This window comes from Hirundo rustica, chromosome Z, assembly GCF_015227805.2.
Source record: "Hirundo rustica isolate bHirRus1 chromosome Z, bHirRus1.pri.v3, whole genome shotgun sequence".
Taxonomy (NCBI): Eukaryota; Metazoa; Chordata; class Aves; order Passeriformes; family Hirundinidae; genus Hirundo; species Hirundo rustica.
Window position 1 is genome coordinate 45613834 of NC_053488.1, and position 18867 is coordinate 45632700.

Genomic DNA, 18867 nt, shown 5'->3' on the forward strand with positions numbered 1-18867 from the left:
GTCCCAGGACATCAGACTGCCCCGGACTTTGTGAAACAAAGCCCCTCAAGGTTCCTGGTTCTATTTATTCTTAATGCTGTAGTTGTTGTTTGTTTGCCTTGTTATACTTACTAGTAAAGAATTGTTATTCCTTTCCCCATAGTTCTGCCTGAAAAACCTCGTTAATCTTCTAAATAACTTAGAGGGAAAGAATTGGAATTCCTCACTCCTAGAGAGGCCCCGCCCCTCCCTAGCAGATATCTGTCTTTCAAACCAAAACAGGCTGCGTAGGATTTTTTTGAATAGCCAAGCAAGTAAGTGAATGATGTGTGGTAGGTCAACAAGTGGATAGGAAAGTCATGAGGAAAACACCCAGAAGAGGGTGAGAACTAGCCTTATGACCTTTTCAAAACATCCAGGTAGACTTTACTAAGATTCACCAGGTACAATGGTGGAAATTTTTGCTAGTGTTACTAGATCACTTAACCTATTGCGTAGAGACAGTGCCCACTGTTAAAGCCAATGCCAGTATTGTAAGTAAAAAACCCTTCTGGAGTCAATCATTCCCTGATACAGGATGGTGAATAGGATTGATTCGGACTCAGAAACTCATTTCAAATCTAAGATATTACAGCAGACTATTTAAGCCCTGGGGATGAAATGGGAATTACACACTCCATGGCATCCATAGAGTTCTGGGTGTGTTGAAAGAAAGAATCAAACTCTTAAAAGAACTGATTAACCTAAAGATTGAAACCCAAATGTCATGGATAAAATGCTTCCCTTTAGCTTTGTTAAGAATTAGAACGCAACCCCAGTCAGATCTAGGAGTTACACCCTATGAAATGATGTTCAAAATAGCCTTTTTGATCTTGCCCCAGAGAGTCGCCACCTATGAGGAAGACCTTAGAGGGCTAAGGCATAAAGGGGTGATCCCTCAAACTACTACCCTGGATTTCAGAATTCATAATATTAACCCTGGAGTCTGGGTAATGATCAAGCCTCTATACCCTCAGTGGGAAGGTCCCTTTCATCTATTGCTCACCATTGAATCAGCTGTGTGAACCACAGAGTGGGGATGGACTCATGTCAACAGAATTAAAGTGGAAGAACCCAAAAACTGGACTATACCATTCAGACTAGGTGAGACAAGATTGACTCAAACAAAAGACTGAGAGATAACCAGAGAAGCACCAGGACATCTGAAAATTAGAGTCAAGCTTCCACCAGCCAGCTCAAGGACTGTTTTAAGTAACAATTTGGGCAAGGAATTTGAATCGTATCAGTTATTGATGTAATTATCCTATTTTATTTGATGGGGATTGTGAGTATCTGTCAATGGGAAGTACACAGGAAACAGTGAGAGATGCTGGGGTGGTTTGCTTGGGAATTGACAAATGGAAGAACTAGAGGGCAAGACTGGGTTGGCCCCTGTGTTTGCCACCAAGCAGATTATACAGCTGTGCTGTGGACAGCAACCGCATAGGCATGATAAGGTGGGAACAGAAGCTATACTGGACCTCTGTCATTCCTCAGTTGTCTTTTCCCTCCAGAATCCAATTGACAAACGGAGTACAACAAGGACTAGAGGGCAAGACCAAGCTGGCCTCCGTACTCGCCAACAAGATAACACTTGCTATAGGTAACAACCCCATGGGGATGGTAGATGGGGATAAAAAGCAATACCAGGCCCCTGTGATTCCCTTTTGTCTGCCTCAACTAATTCATGTCACCAACTCCACCAATCATTTTACTTAACGAAAACCTAAGAGGGTTTTTCTGCTGTTCCCACTGTCCTCACCTGTGGTGGTTCTTTAGAGAGACCCAGACGACCGTCCATGGCAAAAGGCGCAGAGCCTGCCCTCTGTCCGGGAGGATATCACGGCTTTATTCTGGGGTCCTGCCCCCACCGGCCGTAGCTCTTACTTAGCTCCTTCCCCATCCCCGCCGGTGCCAGAGAGACTCAGGCTGGCCGTCCTGGGGCTTTTTCCCAGGGGGGACGGGCCCAGAGGCAGGGAAAAGCCACTACCCAATCAGGGATAAGGTGGGAGTGGACCAGAGTTGGGTTACATTCCAGTGTGGGGGATGGGCACTGCTGAGCAGGGACAAACCATGTGATACAGTTTCCAAGGGGATACAATAGAAAACATTACAAACCCCAATATAAAAATGGAGCCCAATATAAACCCAATTAATGCACTACAACACTCACCCACATCAACAGGTGCTATTATGACTCATCCAAAATTAAATTTGACTCAGAAGAAGTAGAAATGGATCATCAAAATCAAAAAGGAGAATTAATTGCTTGAGCCAAACCACTTGTAGAAAAGGGAGGTTTGTTATAGATGGGTAATGTGATAGTTGGCTCTCGCATTTGATGGATTAATATTATGTGTATGTTACTATGATTTTTTTTCTCCACATAGCCCCCTTTCCTCTCCCCTTTGTATTTTTGTCACTGGAAGGCCTTGGTAGTCTAGGCATTTGGGAGGAGGGCAGGCTTGTTACTAGGAGGCACAGCATGGCCAGACCGGACCTGCAATCAAGTTGTAAGCAAGTAGTCTCCACCAATGGGCGGCAAAGAAGAGTTGACTATCAGACTTTGGGAGGAGCCAGGTATACCTTACACAACATGGGGGGTTTGAAAAGTGTAGCAGCCAGTTTGTGGTTGAATACATGGTGGTTTAGTTCCATGCTCCCAGCATTGCCCTTTTTCCTTATTCAATCCTTTGTTGCATTTTGTAAAGGTTTAATAAACCTTTGAAATTTTAAAGTGAGTAATCATTTCTCATATATTTCAATGTCTGTATTTTGTACAACTGGTACACAGTTAAAGTCAAAACTTGAATTTTCTGAATGTATTTTTTTTTAATTGGCTAGCAATCCAATTCTTATGTAAAAATCAGACACCTGAAGGGTGTTTTAGTTGGAGCGTTAAAGTTTTAAAGTCAGTGAAGTTACTTGGTGTGTTTTATATGTTGCTTTTTTCTTTCCTCATTGGAACTATTAGTCTGGTAAAAGGTTCTAAAATGAGCTCAGGTTTGTTGTTTCATGGTATTGAGACAATAATTTTGAAGAACTAAGGATTTTTAGGAAAGTTAAGATAATAAGTTGCTGAAATAGCTGAAGTAGATATGTAAGCTCTGTTCGCAGTTAACAGAAGCCAGATCTTAGATAAGCTGTCCTGGATTTAGTAACTCATTGCTTGTCAGCTTTATGTTTATGTAGCTGTGCCTGTAGCAAAAAAAAATTATGCAGTAAATAAGATATTGTGTCCGGTTCCGTCCCACACTAGGCGGGAGCTGACCTCCGGCTAGCTCGGGTCAACACAGCCACAGAAGGTCCCAGTTCATTTTGGCTTCTCGGCTTAGCAGCTGGACCCAGTAGTGTCGTGACAGCCAACAGCAGCAGAAGAGAAATCCTCTTTGTCTCTGATTGCTGGGAGATAAGGATAGGCTAGAGAGTACCTGACATTGAAACAGAAGGTCATACATGTTTTGATTGGGTGTAAGGAACCTCACAAAATACTTGGGCACCTGGCTTTTCTTGCAAATATACACCCCTAAGTTGTGGAGCTGCACTCCTTACACAATGAACTGTGACGAGCTAGTGGAGGGTTTCATGATTTTTTTTTAAGTCAATGTGTTTTGCCAGATGATGTTCTGCTGTGCATGGTCCAGAAGTTCTACTCTGTACTAGAATTTGTTCAAAGAATTGCCTTAGCCATACACTAGCTCAGTAAGAAATATTTCTTTGCAGCATGGCCAGTTTATAGTTGTGACTTTTAATCTGGCTGTGTGACCTTAATGTTGGCACAAGATGGTGGAGGGGGGTAAGAAACAACCTTGGGGTTTAGTTGTGATCCCTCTGTTTAATGTCTGCTTGATTTTTAAACATGCTTCACTCAAAGTAATCTGAATTAGGAAATTCCACTAAAAGTTAATTCATTTTCAGAAGTGTAAAAGGACAACAGAGATCTTATTGTGACTCTGGTATCTTGGCTGGTAAGATGAAAGGTGTTAGCAAATCTTATGTTGTGCCTAATTGAGTGTTATCCAAAGGATGGGCTTCGAATATCAACTGAAGGAAAAGTTATGCTCTGATTACATGGCTTTTCAAATCCACCATATTTTTACTGTGAATGTTCACATGCATCTTTTAGAATAAATAGTCCATATGTGGAATTCATCCTAGTATCAGTGATTGAAAGATGGGGACATTCTGAGTTATGATCATGTGCTGGCTTGAAAGCAAAACCAGCAAGAGATTCCAAGTTAGAAAAAACCCACCCCAATTTAATAGGAGGGGGAGAAAAGAAAGAAAAAAAAAAAAAGAAAGAAAGAAAAAAAGGTAATATAAAATAAAATAAATGCAACAATACAAAAGATCACTGACAGAGTCAGAATACAACCTGATACCCTGTGGTGGTGGTAGCACTCCAGATGAAGTGGTCTTGTTGAAGCAGTGATCCCGTAGAAACGTCTGGTAGTTCTTGTCCTCTGGGAATCCAGTGGGTAAGACTGCCTGTGCTGTTCCAAATCCCAGATTATATCCAGGTGGGAATGCTTGGCTCCTCCTCCTGGGCGTCTGAGCATCTCACAATGGGCTAATATCATTCTATGAGTCTTGCAATGTGTCCTTGATTTCCCATTAAGCAGAGATAGCTCCTGGAGGGAGTTACCTGTGTGTCATGCAGCAAGGCATTGATGGCCCATTAACACAAGGTAGTCCAGAGGGAGGGGGTAATAGAAACACTGCCCAGCCTAGTTTCAACAGCTCATGTAGATGGTGATAGAATACATACTTTGGGTACATCCTATATTGTAATCTAGGACAGATCAGAAGCCAAATTTATTGAGCATACAAGGCATTTATATAGGGTTTTTCTTGCATGGCACATACAGAATTCTATTTTTGGTAACAATTTTTCATTGGTTATACATTCTTTATGACGGCAGTTACTTGGTAGTCATTACAAAGTTTCACAACATGTTTCTTGGTCACTTCTACCCCAGGGATCAGTTATCAGTGTCTGTCTCTCCCATGGTTTTTTCTCAATCAGGCCTAAGATATCAGGCTGCTTTATCAGTTCCATTGTACTCACGGTCTTATCTCCCATATCCTAGTGCAGTAGCTTCTGCGTTCATTGACCTGTGTTAATTAGCACCACCATAATGCCTAATTGTAATCAGCACATTCAGTGTTTCCTTTCTTCTGGGAGGTTTTCTGCAGTAGTCCTTTTTTATATTTAATACATTAGTATTTATGTAGCATTAGCGGTTATTTGATGAAATCCCTTGCATAATTTTTGAGGGTAAGTCAAGTTGCAAAGACCAGACCATTTCTTAATGAAAACTGTGTTCTTGATAGTTCCTAACCCTGTGGAAGGGTCTGTATGTTGAATTGTTACTGTGGATTAGCAGTAAATTTGAAACCAGTGAACAGTGCAAAAGAAAGCGTAGAATGGCAGAGATTCTATTGACAAACTCCTGTGTTGACAGATGGACCTTTGCCTGCTAGTTCAGTCTCCAGAGATGAGACCCTTAGCCAAAAAGAGGACACCCTGTCCTTGCAGGTTGAGAGATGCAGTTTGTGCTGTTAGTAGAGTAGGTGATCAGAGCACAAAGTTTAAGCTATTTCTAGTGAGTAGAATATGCATTTGTTCTGTCATTTGTAAAATACATTTCTGTTCTGAGAAATACCTGCTGCAGGCTGTCTTGTCCATATCTAATGTGAGCTGGGGCAGAGACACACAGAAACATGCTGAGCTGGGGGGAGAACTGTCCCCTGCTTCCCCAGAGGCCGAGTGGTGGTGCAGGCTGCATGCTTGGAATAGTATTGTGAGAGGCAGCCAAGGCAGGACAGAGCTGTGAAGCAGAAGCTCAGATGGTTGAATTATGAATAAGGCATATAGGGTTCAGGGGCTGGCTCATTGTTAACCCTGTCTTTTTGCTGGTGATCCAGTGTTGTGGATCTGGATCAAGTTGCAAGTTAGTTGTGAATAGGCACTGGAACATGCAGAAATTGAAACTAGTGGGGAATTTCAAGTGTAAATTTTTTTCAAAATATAGAAACAGTTTTGGAAAAGTGACAGGAAAACCAGAGAAGGGGTACCCAAGAGAGTAAATCAGTAAGCTGCTGATGACACTAAGAAGTGTGAGATTTTTGTTTTGTTTTGTTTTGCTTTCTACATTGAAAATAACACATGTAGTGAGATTGTTCATGCAAATAGGACTGGTAACAAATACCTTAGAGGGGAGAGGGAAGAAAGAAGTTGAAGAGTATTTGGATTTGTTTTAATTAGTTTTACTTGGAGTTTCTGGTGTAATAATCCTAAAGACAGCTTTAGAATTATTCTTCATTCTTTTTCCCTGAGCTCTTCTAAAAGATACTAGTAACAGAAAATGGGGAAAGATAAAATATGCTGCTTTTCTTTTTAAAGTGTGTTGAGATGGGAGTCAGTCAACAGGCACTTGCTGAATATGGATTTGTTAAGAAAAATCAGGTTGAACTCATCTAATCTAGATCTTGTGTCAGCAGTTTGTGGGAGTGAAAAAGAAATGCCCTTTGTCTTGTCTATTTTAAGGCTTTTGATGTTTTTATGATACTTGTAGGCAAGCCAAAGAACTAGACTAAGAGAGACTTTAGTTTGTTGTGCTTTAAGGCAGTTTTTGGTTGGGGGGTTTTTGTGGGTGTTTGTTTGTTTGTTTGTTTGTGTTTTTTTCCCCAAGCTATACTTGGAGCTCATTAGACACCTGTGTTTTGTTTGATTTAAAAAAAAAAAAATACTGTATCAAATTGAAATCAGAAGGATGGCAGGACAAGATCAGCATTATTAAGGATTAATGATCTGGGTGACATGATAATGGATAAGCTTTCTTAAACCTGAGATGACATCAAGCTAAGGAAAATTGTAGACTTACTGTAGGATAAGAGTCACAATTGGTGTGGACAGATGAAGCTATTGCTTGAAAAAAATTAAGTGACGTAAAGCAGAGATAAGCAGGCAATAGCACGTTTGGTACACATACAGGAAATGTGCTTGATGAAAAATTCTATGAGATCCATAATGGTTCTCAAGTTAAACTTGAATTAATAGAATTGTGCTGTTGCATAACAGTGTTATAAATAAGTTCTATTCGAATAATCTATGTTTTAGTTACTTAATTGTTAAGTAATTTCATTAAGATTGTTAATGCTAGTTCTATATAAAGAATTTGCCTTATTCCTGTTTTAATATTGATTTATCACCTTATTTACTTGTTTGTTAATTAAGAATTCACCTTATTACCTGTATCTCTGCTCCCATTCGCCGGATAGTGTCTGAATATGCAAATAAAAAGAACACTGGAATTCTGGGAACAACTCAAGAACAAGAGACTCTAAAAAGCAGAGAACCAAAGTAAAATCCAGGACTGAAGTCGCACTTTAGACTAGTGCAAAAGGTACGGGGGTCCGCCGAAGCAGCTCTATTTAGTCGCCGTGACCTGAGAAGGAGTCCCCCATCGCTGGATGACCCCTCATCAGCCAAGCGAAACGGACTCCCCGGCAAGGGGAAAAAGCCCGTGGGGGGGGGTGGGAGTCCCCAGCTTTGCTGTGAAGCGAAGCTGTGTGTACCTCCTCCTCCGCGTTGCCAAGAGAGCAAGCAAGCTCTCCCCCAAGGCCAAGCTTGATAATAAAGCAACATACAAAAAAGAGCAAGTCTCTGACTCTCTCTTTTTTTCCAGAACAATTTTGGGGGCTCGTCCACGGGATCTGGCCACACCTGAAGAGGGACCAAAGACGGGACAGCCGCTCGCCCTTTGGACCTCTGGGACAGCTGGCCAAGCGGGAGCAGCCTGGGACCGGCAACGAGGAGGAGCGCCAGAGGGTGAGCATTCCGGCGGTGGGTAAAGGAGACGTGTGAGTGGGAGTGTGAGAGAGTCGGGGGCTGGCAGCTCGGACCCCCGGAACTGAGTGTGGACCCCTCGGTACTGCGGTTTCGGACCCCCGCGAGGGGGCCGGCCAGGAAAAGGGGGAAGCGAAAGAAACTAGTGAGTGAGGCGTCTCCTAAGGGGCAGAAAGACCCTCCCCGGGCGTGCAGGGGAAAACAGAGTGTGAGTGGCATGCATTAGGGGCAGGTCTCCCCATAAATGCTAGAGTAGCCTAGGAGAGTTTAGAATCCCTGGAGGGGCGGGAAAACCGTACCAGGGTTGACGGGGTGTTCCCAGACACTGCGGGTGCCGAGAGCTCATGAGAGTCCCTGCTTCCCAGGACTGAGCCAGACGCACTGAAGAGGGTGTGCTGCCGTGGTCTCAGGAAGGAGGCCGTAAACCCATAGCCCGAGGACACTGGGGTGGGGAGTCAGCTTGGAGGCAAGGCGGGCATCCTGCACACACACACTCATCCCTCTTGCCGAGGCTGCTTCGCTGGGGAGAAGTAGTCAAGCCAGTCCTGGTGGAAGGCAAAGGAGTCGGGCCCTGCTCGGGTTGATCCTTGGAAACAAGGAAGGGATACCCCCCCAGGTAACCTGTGCGGAGTCTTGACCTCTTACCTCCGTTTCAAAAAGTGAAGAGGGGAACGGTACTAGTGACAGGGCAGTCTAGTCCGGGGTTCGGACTGAAGGTGTCCGGCCTGGCGGGGGCTAAGGCGCGGGAAGGCCCTTAGGCCCGGAAGGGGATGCTAGTACTAGGGACCCTGTCGTGCGCCGCAAAGCGTGTCCAGAGTCTCAGGGGTGAGGCAAGGCGCGGGGGTACATAGGAGGTGAGGTCATTAGGACTCACCTCAAAGGGGTCAGAAGAGAGTCTGAGCCCCTAGTGTAAGTAAAGTGTGAGCGTCCAAGAAAGTGAAGAAGGTTCGGGAAAGTGAGTAGAAAGAGAGAGAGTTTGTTCCCTAAATGAAAGCAAAAGTGTAGGAAAGAGTAGAAAAGCATAAAGTTTAGAAGTTTTTGTTGAAGTGTTCAAGAATTAAGTCAGGAGATTTGAAGTAGAGTGAGAAAAGTCGAAGAATTTTTTTTGCTTAAAAACCTGTGTTGCCCATCAGTAGAGGGCACCTTTGAATTTTTTTCCAGTTTAAAGAAAATGGGACAATGTACTAGTAAGAAAAAGAAATCCGAAAAGGAAAAAAACAAAGTGAAGAGTATTCCACCTGGTAGTCTCTTAGAACAACTTTTAGCTAAATGGGATTCTTTAGAAGCCACGAAAGGACTAGATCAGGTTAAAATGGTGTTTTATTGCACAGAAGTCTGGCCAAAATTAAAATTACCAGGAGAGTGGCCATGGTTTGGAACACATGATGAGTGGATGTGCTATCAGTTAAATCAGTACCTAAGAACTCAGGAAGATCCAGACGTAAATCAATTAGCCTATGGTGCTTGTTGGCAAAAGAGAGCCACAAGTAAAGAGAATATAAAAGTCTGCAAATTAAAAGAAAAAGAAAAGTGTGAAAGAAAGGAAGAGAAAAAGGAAAGAAAAGAAACTAATCAAAGATGGGACCCTCTAGACCATTTACCCCCTCCAATTTACCCAGAAGTGCCCCAAGTCCCTCAAAATCCTGTCCCAGTTCCCCTACTAACTTCCCCGAGTCAAACTCAAACTCCTTCAGAACCCTCTCTTCCTCTTCCCCCAGTGGTTCCATCATCACCCCTCCTTAACACCCCTTCTCCTCAATCCTTAGTACCTTCTCCCCCTACTCTCCCAACAGCCCCTTTGCCACCTCCTTCCAATAGTCAAAGTTCTTTAGCCCCAGTTATAACCACTTCAGTTTCCCAAAACACAACCTCTTCCCTAGCCCCCCTTCCTCCCACAGTACAATCCTCTGCTTCTCCTTCTACAGATTTTACTACCTCCCCATCACCTACAGTAATTCCTCTGCCACCCCCTAATTGGGAGTTAACCAGAACCCCTACAGACTCTCATAAGTCATTCCATTCTCCTGGAAATCCACAGGCATTCCTAGCCCTGATAGTGTTATCTGTTGATAATGTAAGTGAAGGACCCTATTGTAACACCAGATCAAAGGCCTTAGAGCCAGAAAGAAGGGGATTGGAGGGGTAGGATTTGTAAATGCCCCATTAACAGCCTCTGAGGTAAGAGGATTTAAGAAAGAGTTAGGAAATTTAGTTGAAGATCCCATAGGTATTGCCACACAGGTAGACCAATTCCTTGGACCCAATGTTTATACATGGGGAGAGTTAAATTCAATATTAAACATCTTGTTCTCCCCTGAGGAAATACGAATGATCAGAACAGCAAGTATCAGAATCTGGGAAAGGGAAAATAGGTTAGGGCCACCTGGAGATCATAAATTACCGATAGCTGACCCGGGGTGGGACCCAAATCGAGAAGAAGAAAGACAAAATATGAGAGACTATAGGTCCTTGATAGTAAGAGGCATAAGAGAATCTGTCCCCAGAGGGAATAATACTAAATTAGCTTTTGATGGGTCCCAAGAAAAAGATGAGACTCCTGGAACTTGGCTAAACCAATTAAAAAGAAATTTTCAATTATATTCAAGCATAGACCCTGATAGTCCTGAAGGACAAGTAATTCTAAAAGTGCAGTTTGTAACAAAGTCATGGCCAGATATACGGAGAAAATTAGAAAAAATTGAAGATTGGCAGGAGAAAAGTATTAATGAATTATTAAAGGAAGCCTTAAAAGTTTACTTGAGGAGAGAAGAAGAAAAAGCTAGAGCCAAGGCTCGCATTATGGTAGCTGTAGCAAGAGAAAGTACTGGAGTAGCAGAAAACCAGAGAAACTCCTCTTTGAAATCTAGTGAGGGAGGACCAAGACCCTCATTTAAAGAACCAAAGTCACCCATAGTACCACCGTGGGTAAATTTAAAAAGAAGTAACTCAGGAGAGAATAGAACTTGTTATTACTGTGGTGAAATAGGGCATTTAAAAAGGGACTGTAAGAAATTATCCCTTGATGAAGCTATTGCAAGGGAGCAAGATGCCCTGGAGAGGGTGCTGAAAGGGGAGGATTAGGGGTGTCAGAGGTTCTATAAAATAGGGGACCCAATGGAACAACAAGATGAGCCTCTAGTAAACTTTGATGTGGGGCCCCAAAGTGAAGAATATGAATTCTTAGTAGACACAGGAGCTGATAGGTCAAGTTTAAGGAAATTACCAACAGGAGTAACAATCGGGACAAAAACTTGTGAAGTGTTAGGGGCTGAAGGGAGGCCCTTTCAAGCATTAATAATTGAAGGAGTAGAGATTAAAGGGAACTCAAACTATTGTGTAGCTGATTTTCTTTATTTACCACATACAGAAACCAATTTACTAGGCAGAGACTTACAAGTGCAGCTCGGGGTAGGAGTTATCCCAAAAGATGGAAAAATGGTTGTGCATATCATGAAACTGACCCAAGGGGATATACAAGAGATAAATCCAGAAGTGTGGGCTACAGAGGGAAAGTATGGGTGTTTAGATATCCCTCCCATTAAGAGAGAAATGCAAAAAGATACCCCTGCCATCAGAGTCAAGCAATACCCAATGTCACCTGAAGGAAAGAAAGGGCTAGCTTCAGTAATTGAGCATCTTTTAAAAGAGAATATCCCAGAACCCTGTATGTCCCCTCATAACACCCCTATATTGGCTATAAAGAAAGATGAGGGAAAGTTTAGATTAGTCCAAGATTTGAGAGAAATTAATAAAAGAACTATTGCTGGACACCCAGTAGTACCTAACCCCTATACCTTGCTGAGTAAAATTCCAAGAGAGCATACCTGGTTCACAGTGATAGACTTAAAGGATGCTTTTTGGGCATGTCCCCTAGCAGAAGAGTGTAGGGATTGGTTCGCCTTTGAATGGGAACATCCAGACAGGGGAAGAAAACAACAGCTAAGGTGGACACGGTTACCGCAGGGATATACGGAATCACCAAATATCTTCGGACAGGCCCTAGAGACATTATTAGAACAGTTTAGTCCCAAAGAAGGAGTCCAAATTTTGCAATATGTGGATGATTTATTAATATCAGGGGAGACAGAAAAAGAAGTTAAAGATGTAAGTATACAACTTCTAAATTTTTTTGGAAAAAAGAGGTTAAAAGTATCTCAAAGTAAACTACAGTTTGTAGAAACTGAAGTCACTTATTTAGGACGCATAATTGGAAAGGGGAGTAAAAGGTTAAGCCCTGCAAGAATTTCAGGAATAGTATCTATATCACCTCCAAAAACTAAGAGAGACATAAGGAAACTTCTAGGCCTGTTCGGATACTGCAAGCACTGGATAGATAAATACACTCAAGGGGTCAAATTTCTTTATGATAGATTAATAGACCAGGAACCAATGAATTGGACAGAGAGTGACGAAAAGCAGCTACAAGATCTAAAAGAGAAATTATCCTCAGCACCAGTTTTAAGCTTACCAGATCTTAAAAAGGAGTTTGATTTGTTTGTAAACACCGAGAATAGAATAGCATATGGAGTTTTAACCCAAGAATGGGGAGGATACCAAAAGCCTGTAGCATTTTTATCAAAACTGTTAGATCCAGTTGCCAGGGGATGGCCAGCTTGCCTCCAAGCAGTAGCTGCTGCAGCTATTTTGATAGAAGAAGCTCAAAAGTTAACATTACAGGGAAAGATAAAAATACATACTCCACATGATTTGAAAACAGTCTTAAGCCAGAGAGCTCAAAAGTGGCTCACAGATTCTAGAATCCTAAAATATGAAATTATACTAATAAATACAGATAACCTAGAACTAACAACATCAAAAAGCTTAAATCCAGCCCAATTTCTCTCTGGCGAGCCCACTGAAGAGATAGAACACCGTTGCCTAGAACTTATTGATATGCAGACAAAAGTGAGAGAAGATTTAGAAGACACACCCCTCCCATATGGGAGAGTATTGTTCACAGATGGGTCATCCCGAGTGGTGGAAGGGAAAAGAACATCCGGATACTCTGTGATTGAGGGAGAGAAAATGGAAGTCTTAGAAAAGGGAAAGTTACCAAGTAATTGGTCAGCGCAGTGCTGTGAAATATATGCACTAAAGAGAGGGCTAGACTTACTTAAAGATGACCGAGGGACCATTTACACAGACTCTAGATATGCCTTTGGTATTGTGCACACATTTGGGAAAATTTGGGAAGGACGGGGATATTTGAATTCAAAAGGGAAAGACTTAATACACACAATGAATAAAGTCAGTGTTAAAATCTTTACAAAAACCAGTAGAAATTGCAGTAGTTCACATAAAAGGGCAACAAAAGGGAAATATGCCCGAGATAAGGGGAAACCAGTTAGCTGATAAAACAGCCAGAGAGGCAGCTTTAGAACCAGGAAAACCAGTAAAAATCCTCAAATTGGAGAAAATACCAAGAAAAGAAAAAGAAGAGATAGAGCAGGTGTTTAGTGAAAAAGAGCAGAAAGCAATAAAAGAATTAGGATTACACCAGGGGGAACATGGAGTATGGTTAACAGCTGACGGACGGAAATTCTTGAATAAAGCCCTAGCCCAAAAAATACTTACAGAAATACATAGTCTAACCCACTGGGGAACCCAGGGGTTATGTGACCATTTCCTAAGGGAAAACCTATGTATTGGAGTACACGAATTAGCAAAAGCAGTTACTCAAGGATGTATAATATGTCATAAAATAAATCAAAAGTTATGAGAAAGACTGAGCCTGGAGGGAGGGAGTTAGCCTTAAGGCCCTTTCAGAACGTGCAAATTGATTTTACTGAGATGCCCCCTGTTCAAGGTTACAAACACTTGCTAGTGATCATAGATCACCTTACCCACTGGGTAGAGGCATTCCCTACAAAAAGAGAAACAGCAGAAGTAGTAACAAAAATAATATTGGAAGATATCCTTCCTCGGTATGGGCTGATAAATAATATTGATTCAGATAGAGGGCCACATTTCACAGCACAAATTCTACAACAAGTAACACAAGCCTTAGGGATAAAATGGAGGTTACACACCCCATGGCATCCCCAAAGCTCAGGCAGAGTAGAAAGAATGAACAAGACCATTAAAAATGTACTAACTAAACTAATAGCAGAAACTCAACTAAATTGGCTTAAATGCTTACCCCTAGCATTATTACGAATCAGAACACAACCACGAGCAGATATAGGAGTGTCACCATATGAAATGTTATTCGGGCTTCCCTTTTTGTTATCTCCTTATAGTTCTAAAGACTACTGGAAGGAGAGGAAGTCACTAAAAAATATCTAAAAACCATTGGACAAACCCTAGAAAATCTCAGAAAGAAAGGCTATCTTCCTCAAACTTCCCCTTTGGATGCAAACGTGCATAATATCAATCCTGGAGATTGGGTATTGATCAAAACGTGGACTAATACCCCACTGACCCCGAAGTTTGAAGGTCCCTACCAAGTACTGTTAACAACTCACACAGCAGTGCGCACTGAAGAAAAAGGATGGATCCACATCACCAGAGTTAAAGGGCCAGTACCCCCTCCTGGAGAGAACCCGAGTTCAGCACCCTCACCAGATGAAACCGAGTGGACAGTAACACCACTCCCGAAAGACTTGAAATTAACCTTTAAAAAGAAATAAGAGATAACAGAGACTGTGAAAACCTTTTTCAGTTGCTTCTCCCCAAATCAATGGACTCAAAAAAAAGGGAGGGGGGGGGCACAATAAGAGTTAATTTATGTAAACCTAAATTAGGGGGTTTTTTGTAATTAGCAATTTAGATAAGCTTAAGTAATAGATATATTAAAAAAAAGTATAAAGTTTTTTTTGTATTAATTTTACATACAGTTTAAGTTTTATAAGTAAGAATTTAAGAAGTTTAAGTTTTTTTAATATGATAATTTTTAGATTGTAAGTTTTCTAAGTAGCAATTTAAATAAGTTTAAGTAATAGATATATTAAAAAAGAGTTAAGGTTTTTTGGTATTAATTTTAAATATTGTTTACGTTTTATAAATAGTGTTTTAAATAAGTTTAAGTTTTCTTATATGTTAATTTTAAAAGTTGTTAAGTTTTATAAGTAGCAGCTTGAACAAATTCAAGTAATAGATAAATTAAAAGAGTATAAGTTCTTTTTGAAAACAAAAGTAAATCTCCTGCAGAACATTCTCTAAGGGCAACTAAATTAATAGGGAAGGGAAGTGGAAGCATGTAAGTGGGTTCTTTAGGAGACCTCTCCACTCCAAGAGGCAAGGCCGGGTGGAGCAAGAGATCCAGGAAGGATGGCCCATACCGGACTCTTGGGAGGGATCGTACTGATGATGTTCATAAAGCACACCTATGAAGCAAAAGCCTGTACTAACTGCTACCATCCAGTGTACGATGGAGAGGATCTCAGATCCTTATTCAGGGTCCATACTAACATGAACCCAAAATGCTTTGACCACTCCCAGTTGAATACTTGCCAAGAGGATGGAAAAGTTTATTGGACCACAAAAAAACACAGCTAGTTATGCACAGTGCCTATTTGGGGAATGTCCTATAGGAGATACTTGGTTATGCTTTGAAGCAGATCAAAAAGGATTAAGAGATATAATAAAAGAAAAAGTGTTGACAACAAAATTTGAAAAAAGCCTAGACATCCCATCAGGAAAAAACCTGTTCATTGACTTAGTAGAAAGAATCAGTCGAGAATTAAATTTAACCGAGTGCTGGATATGTGGAGGTACACAAATGTCTGAAATACGGCCTTGGGAAGGAATTAGTTTAAGCCCTCTAGAAATTCTAAAATGGAAACAAACTGAACAGAATACATGAAGTCTAAGAACAAGAGGAAGAGAGAAGTGGGATCTGAAATCTAAAATCATTGGGGAAGAATGTATCATGAGGACAGGAACCAGGTATCAAACCCGTGTAGGAAAATTAATGTGTAAAAGGTATATAATAGTGATAAACTTAAGTGCTAAATGGGTTCCCAAAGGGCCTAACAAGTATTGGTCAACTGAGAACACAGAAAAATGTATCTTTAATGAAAAGTGTGAATTATATGAATGTATTGACAAAGCTATAAATCCCTTTTGGGGAATAAAAGACCTGTCTCAATTTTGGCAACAGCCTTTCGAAAATAAAGATTACTGGGAAGCTCCAAATCACCTGTTCTGGATTTGTGGGGATACTGCTTATACAAAATTGTCTGGGGATTGGTCAGGAAGCTGTACAATAGGGATCATAAAACCAGCTTTCTTCCTATTACCCAAGAGATTAGGAGCACACCTAGGAGTCCCAGTATATGACAATCTGGGAAAAGTCGAACAAAAGAAAAGAGATACTCTAACAATTGGTGGAGACCAAAAATGGAAAGGAAAAATATGGACCCCAGAAGAAAACATTAAAACCTATGGACCAGCCACATGGGCACAGGACGGGTCCTGGGGGTATCGCACTCCAATCTACATGTTAAATAGAATCATCAGGCTCCAGGCTGTCCTAGAAATGGTATCTAACCGAACAGCTCTAGCATTAGACCACATCAGTGACCAACTAACACAAACAAGAGCTGTAATATACCAAATACGTCTGGCTGTAGACTACCTTTTAGCAGATGAAGGAGGAATCTGTGGTAAATTTAATTCATCTGAATGTTGTTTAGAAATTGATGATAAAAGTGCAGTAATTAAAAACATCTCAAAAGAAATCAAAAAGCTAGCCTATGTGGGAAATCAAGAGTGGACTCCTTTAATGGACACCAACTGGTGGAATAGTTTTTGGTCATTCAAAGGGGATTGGTAGAAGAAAGCTGGGTTTATGATAATTTGCTCAATCACTGGATTAATGTTTTTACCCTGTCTAATCCCATATCTAATTCGAACTATTACCTCCACAGTCCAAGCCAGTATCCAGATCCCTAAAGCAACCAGTCAAAAACAAACCAAAATGATAGTGATAGAGAGTCAAGGACCTGAACATGAAAATGCCAAAGAAATACATGAAAAGTTCCAAAAATGTAGAAAAATTTATTTTCAAGAAGAAGAGGTAACAAATTGATGCGAGCTAAAGCTCGATCAAAGAAATAGAGGGGGGAGTTGTTATAAATAAGTTCTATTCGAATAATCTATGTTTTAGTTACTTAATTGTTAAGTAATTTCATTAAGATTGTTAATGCTAGTTCTGTATAAAGAATTTGCCTTATTCCTGTTTTAATATTGATTTATCACCTTATTTACTTGTTTGTTAATTAAGAATTCACCTTATTACCTGTATCTCTGCTCCCATTCGCCGGATAGTGTCTGAATATGCAAATAAAAAGAACACTGGAATTCTGGGAACAACTCAAGAACAAGAGACTCTAAAAAGCAGAGAACCAAAGTAAAATCCAGGACTGAAGTCGCACTTTAGACTAGTGCAAAAGGTACGGGGGTCCGCCGAAGCAGCTCTATTTAGTCGCCGTGACCTGAGAAGGAGTCCCCCATCGCTGGATGACCCCTCATCAGCCAAGCGAAACAGACTCCCCGGCAAGGGGAAAAAGCCCGTGAGGGGGGGTGGGAGTCCCCAGCTTTGCTGTGAAGCGAAGCTGTGTGTACCTCCTCCTCCGCGTTGCCAAGAGAGCAAGCAAGCTCTCCTCCAAGGCCAAGCTTGATAATAAAGCAACATACAAAAAAGAGCAAGTCTCTGACTCTCTCTTTTTTTCCAGAACAACAGGACTTCTGCTTTCAACTTTTAGTCTCTTTTCAGTGTATGCTTTAAGCTGGTGTCTAGTTTTGTGTGCTGTCATCCATACAGTTGGTTGATCATGTAGAGAAAACAAGAGAAGCTTATGGAAGATGATTAGAGATACAAAAAAAATGGGGTTCTTTACTCAAAAGAAGGTGGAACATATTATGGGATTTAAATATGTAAAGACTGTTTTTCTTACCCACTGTGATGGCAGAAAATGGCCTTAACTTCCTTTTTGAAGTAGCAATCTGAATTGTGTCTGGGAAAATTTGAATTAGGAAGCTTGCAGAAGAGAATGGGGAAGTGCTAGGACAGAGCACACATGGAGGTTTTGGCATTCTTAAAAAGTAGCTTAGACAACCATCCATGAGTGATGATGCTTTTCTGAGTCTGGTATGTTTTCTACAGTGGCAGGACTTAATTGTCTTTTCCTTTGTTTAAGAGATTGTTTATTGAGTTATGCAAGTTGTCTCTTGTGCTTATAATCAGGCAAATGTGCAAAGATCCCATATAGTCCAATATAAATTTCCACTATACAGAACTCAGTGGTTATGGAATATATATTCCCTTTTGGGACTGCAGTCTGGTCTAGCAACATTCCGCCCCCCCCCCCCCCCCCCCCCCCCCCCCCTTTTCTGTCAACTTTTCTCTTTGCTTTAATTCCTTTGTATTTGGGGACTAATAGAGCAAAAAAGACCTGTAAAACTATCAAATGTCAGTCAATGCTCTTATGTCTTCCTAAGTTTTCATGTAGCGAGAAAAAACCTGTCTGCATGAATTCCCTTCCTGATCACAATGAGATGTTAAAACTGAAGCTTCAGTGTGAGTTTTGAGATCCCAGTATTAATAGTATTGCTGCTCAGCATTTTAACAAGCATGTCCAGCTGACTTGCCTATTCTCCATCCCATCCTGCCTCACATTATTCATGTCTTGCCAAACACATCAGCTTCACTTCATTTACAACTATTGCCTGGTGCTGACAATGTATTTGATACACAGAAAATAGAGAGCATTGGGACAGCCATAAGGAAATGGAACTTTACATTAAAAGTGAATGGGTGTTGCTGCATATCTTATATTTTCATTTATAAAGGGTTGATTAATACTACTACATACTCTGGAACTGGGAAGTAAACCCAAAGAAAATATTCTTGAAACAAAGTGTACTTTGTTTAACAATGCAGAGAGTATTCCAAATATACATGTAAAAATTGTTTACACATCGGTAAACAATTTATCAGTTGTTTCATGTATGAATAGCAGTGATGGTTATGAATGCAGTTTATTAAACTGAGA